Source organism: Quercus suber, unplaced genomic scaffold (assembly GCF_002906115.3).
Source record: "Quercus suber isolate HL8 unplaced genomic scaffold, Cork oak 2.0 scaffold_232, whole genome shotgun sequence".
NCBI classification, from domain to species: domain Eukaryota; kingdom Viridiplantae; phylum Streptophyta; class Magnoliopsida; order Fagales; family Fagaceae; genus Quercus; species Quercus suber.
Genome location: NW_027069689.1, coordinates 321,182 through 326,543, shown reverse-complemented (window position 1 = coordinate 326,543; position 5,362 = coordinate 321,182). Strand labels below are relative to the sequence as shown.

The 5,362-nt window shown below is 33.3% G+C and overlaps 1 pseudogene; it reads left to right on the top strand.

Annotated features, from left to right (window-relative positions):
• The first annotated feature begins 369 nt into the window (after positions 1-369).
• LOC136070408 (UPF0481 protein At3g47200-like) lies at positions 370-3,375 on the top strand (annotated as a pseudogene).
• The last annotated feature ends 1,987 nt before the right edge of the window (positions 3,376-5,362 follow it).

Here is a 5,362-nt window from a genome sequence, read left to right as displayed (position 1 = left end):
GTTTTTCTCGGTAACCAAACAAATCTTGTGTAATACTAATTTCTTGTTTTACTTGATTTTGGAAGAAATTTTTTGATGTGGTGTTCTCTATTGATGAATGTGTGGCGTTCTCTGTTGATGCATGTGTGGCGTTCTTTGATGATCAGTGGTTGTGAGAGTGAGGTGAGAATGAGAGCGAGAGCAACCAGAGATATAGAGAGAAGGAGAGAGAAAAAAAATAAAATAAATGGAAGCGCTATAGTAACCGTGCATATATACACAATTATTGTAGCAATTGTGCATAAATGTACAATTATACACCCATCATGTGGGTATTTTTTGGACTAAAATGTGTAAAATGACTACCTTTTTTTATTTTGCAAAACTATCCACCAGCCAGCTAATGTAATTGCTGTTAGCTGTAAAAATGGAGCATCTAAAAGAGTCGAGGAAATATTTAATTTTATCTGCTAGACTTGACTTGACACTGCAGATACCATAAAACAGTTGAGGAAATATTTAATTTTATCTGAAATATTTAATTTTATCTGCTAGACTTGACTTGACCCTACAGATACCATAAAAGAGTTGAGGAAATATTTAATTTTATCAGCTAAACTTGACTTGACCCTGCAGATACCATAATAAGATCAGAGAATTATTGAATCCATTACATAATCATTTTGAATTCCTAAGATCATAGCATCTGGTCATAGTGCATTCTTCAAAATTTCTCCAAGAAATGGAGCACAACTTCATGAACCACATGAGTAGGGAAGCAATTAATAATTCAGATTCACTGCTACTGGGAGTGGGAAGCACTGGTCTGAGAGAAGATATATCCCTTAACCAAAAGCTTGACTACGCCACAATCACAAGTACAAGTTCAACTCCTAATTGGGTGCTCAAGCTTGTCAATGAGTACTCCACTAAAGAAGAATCATTTGCCACCCCAAGATATTGTCCAATGCCATGCACAATGTTCCGGGCTCCTACAAACATGAAACGAGTGGATGAACATGCCTATGACCCTGTGCTTGTCTCTATTGGCCCTTTTCATTACAAGAATCCCCTGCTAAAAGAGATGGAAGAGCATAAACTCCGGTTTCTTTTCGGTTCCATGCGTTATGAAAGCAAGGAAGAAAGAGAACACTGGCTCCAACGACTTGCTGAGGCCATGAAGAGGTTGGAAGGGAGAGCAAGATGGTGCTACTCAGAGGCCTTTGAACACATTTCTACAGATGATTTTGTCCGCATGATGGTCATTGATGGTTGCTTCATAATTGAGCTCTTCCGCTATTATCAAAGGAGTGAAAAGGTAGCCTCTAATCCATTCCAATTATTTCATTTGCCTAATTTATTTATTTATTTATTATTTAATAATTCGAAATGAAGGAATTTGAAGTTTTCATCGGAAGCTAGCACTAAGAGATATTAAGATATTAGTTCAATTACAATACTTTTGAAATTTGATTGACTTTGAGGACTTCTTAGTCGTGTGATTTAATAAAGTATAATTAATCTATAAGTTTTGATTTTTTGCGGTAATTGAATTTTGTTACTCTTAAAAAATATGAAATTTATTTTTTCAAGTTGGAACAAAATGAAGAATTTTACAATTTTCAGTTCAACAACATAAAACATACACCCTCAGGCCTAAATCAGTTCAACAACATTAAAATGAAGTATAGGTCTAGTTTGTTTGGACATAAAACATTTTTCTCATTTTTGGATGTTTGGGATGGTTGAAAACGTCATGATCAGGCCTAAATCATACACCCCCTTTAAGAGTCAAAAGTTTTAGAAATGGCTCCTCAATTTTTAAAAGTAGCACAAAAATAACTTTCAAGTTTACTTTTGGGGAGGTTTCAAGTGTTTGTAGTTATGCAGTGTTTGCCTTATACTGGGAATCAGATATAAACACCTTTTTCCCTTGATTATGACATAAAAAACGCTAGCAATGATCAAGGTTAGCATATTCTTCTAAAGAAAAAGTGAAAAAATTATTAAGATTCCCCTTTCATTACAAAAGCAAGTCAAGTAAAAAGGAACCCCTACTTATAATCCAAAAAACTAAAATATTGCTGATTCTAGATGATAAGAAATATTCCCTCCGTCCCATTTTTTTTGTCCTGTTTGAAAAGTGAAACTTTTTAAGAGAACATCATTTATTTTTTTGTCTACCTTTTAAAAATTTATAAATTTCCAAAACTACCCTTAAAAAAATTTATCAAAAAATTGAATTAGTAAATTAATAGGGATATAATAGGAACATTAGTAAATTAATGATTTTTATATTTAGAAACAGGACAATATTTTGAGACATCTCAAAATAGAATAGATGACAAAAAAAATGAGACGGAGGGAGTAAATAAATAAATAAATGAAGTGGGGAAAGTGGAAACCTACATTTTATTGGAGAAAATTTTGTTAATCCAATGCACCTTCTTATTGCAGGAAATTTTAGATGATCCCATCTTCAGAACACGTTGGAAGCCACCTGTTATTATGTTGGATTTAGTGAAGCTCGAAAACCAACTACCATTTTTTGTCCTACAAGAATTATATCTACTCACTAGCTTAGGCCACGAGCCTCCTCTCATACATGTTGCACTTAAGTTCCTTGACCCTTTACTCACTCGAGCACAAAAAACACCAATACAAGACCACTTCTTGAACAAGCACCTGACCATTTACTTGCACTTTTTCACTCAACTTTCAAACCCATATATCATCATCCCCCAAGCTCTTATGGGTCACTGATACAAGAGAAAAAGTGTTTAATACCTAGTGTTAGGGAGCTCCAACGAGTTGGGATTTTCTTAAAGAGTGGAGAGGGTGACCTATTAGACATCAAATACCAAAGTCACCACATGACAGTCTTGACTGGTAGGGCTTCACTAGAGATTCCTCCACTTTTTATTGACTATAAAACTGGACCAATCTTGAGAAATCTTGTTGCCTATGAACAGTGCAATAGAAGTGTAAAACCTTATTTCACATCTTACATTATGTTCTTCGATGGACTTGTGAACACACCCGAAGATGTTCAAATTCTTCGTAACAAGAGGATCTTTTATCATGTTCTGGGCAGCGACCAAGAAGTTTCTGTGCTTCTCAATGATCTCACCAAGAATGTTACTTATGATCATTGGCATGAGTGCTACCTTTCTCCACTAATACAGAAAATTTATCTGCGTAGCGATAAGACATACCTCAAGATCATGGCAGCGATAAGACGCGAATATTTTTCTTCCCCAGTCAATACTATATCATATCTTATCACGTTTCTATTATTGTATCTTAGTGTCATTCAGACCATGTTTACTATTATTGCTTACATTCGACCACATCCATGATCATTAAATCTCTAGTAGCATTGAATTGTAAGAAAATTAATAGACTATTATTTCTTAACTACTTGTAGTAACATCAAGAGTGAGTACCAAGATACCACCGCACATCCTTCGTGCAATAGTCACTCTATAAGTATAAATGCTTATAGGGTATGGGGGGGGCAAGGGTCGGAGTTCAAATTTCCAGGATGGAGATTCATACACATATATACTTATATTAGATTAGAGTATAAATTTTATATTGTATAAAAATAAATAAATAAATAAATAAATAAAAAAGAGTGAGCACCAAGATTGTGGCAATAAAAATGTATTTAATTTGTGTTTCCGTTATAATTTTATTTTGTAATCACAAGAACATGCCACATAGGAATGGAATCAAGGGTTGAAGTCAGTGGCAGAGCCAGCAATTTATCATTGGGGGTAGGGTACTAGTACTATTAAGTATTAACACAATTTAATGCACAATTATTTTATAACCATACAAGTGATACCTCTCAAGGTCCAAGTCTGCCTACGTCCTTGACGCCATACGACTGTGCTATATAGTATATAAGGGAGCCATGGAAATTGTCCCATTCTTTAATGACCAGTATGGGAAGAGGGTGAGGGAGGAAGAGTAGATGAGAGCTACATGATTTGTTACTTGTTAGACCAAGTGATACCTCCCATGCATTAGACTGATCAATAAAATCAAAATCTTTTGTCCTCCCCTTTGAAGCAATTACACAGAGTCCACGTTTAACAATTAAACAAGATAACGAGGCTGAGTTCGTAGACTAAGAATTAAGAAATGCTTGGAGGAGAAGCGTATAGATTTCAAAGGCAGGCCCATTTCTTGTGAATGTCTTAGCAGTTAGCACGATTAAATATTACTGGTGGCTGGGTTGATAAATGACTCAGTAATATACTAACACTAGTTATAAACCCATGCTGCACGATACATAAGAATATATAATTATGTGAAATGATATAATGTATAATTTATTCTTAAATTTTATATATTGTAGATAATTTGTTTTTCCTAATAATTTAACAATTTTTAAAATTAATTTCCACCTCTTTATTTTATAAATATATAATTTTATTATTTTTTTTTGTATAACAATTTTTAAAATTAATTTCCACCTCTTTATTTTATAAATATATAATTTTATTATTTTTTTTTGTATTTTATTGATATTATTCTTTTTTTGAAGTAGCCCATATTCTTCTAACTATTATCATTATGCATTATATTTTCTCATTTTTTTTGGTACAAGAGTAACTAAAATTTTTAAATTTCATATTTTTCATTCTTTGAAGTGGGGCAAAATGAACCAAAGTGTACCAAATAGACCAAGCTGGACTGAAATAGACCCAATGGACCAAAATTGAACCAACGTACCGAAGTGAACTAGAATGGACCCAACAAACCAATGTAGACTGCAATGGACTGAAGTGAATTGAAACAGATTGAAATGCTACACTTATGTGGCTCAACAGGAGAGTAGTAATAATAAATGCAATGTTTCGGCTTTTAGATATTATATAAATCTTCTAGGATTTTTCAGGCATGACAGTGATTTTTTTTGAAAATTATCATATAAGCATCTCTATCATATGAACATGTGTGGATCCTAAACATGTGAATCCCAATGTTGTGAGAAAGAGATTTCATGAGACCGCTTCATAAGATATTTTCTCAACATGTTGAACCTAAGAAGAAACTAAGGTTCATTTTATATTGTCACACTTTAAGAAGTATTTCTCAAATTAAGTTTCTTTTCCCTTTTTTTTTTTTACCCCAAAGTTTATAGTTCTGTTAGGCATGCCATAATCCATATCATTTAGGATTAATGCTAGCTATTGATAAAAACAAATGAATAAATAAACCTTTTGGAATCCTCTCTTAAAATGACTAAGGAATTACTCAAACTCAATAATCAGCCTTATGAAATTGGCCTATTATGGCACATCTTCTGGGAAATGAGACCATGGTATCTCAACCTTTATATACAGTGCTATGAAATTGGCCTGGCCTAATA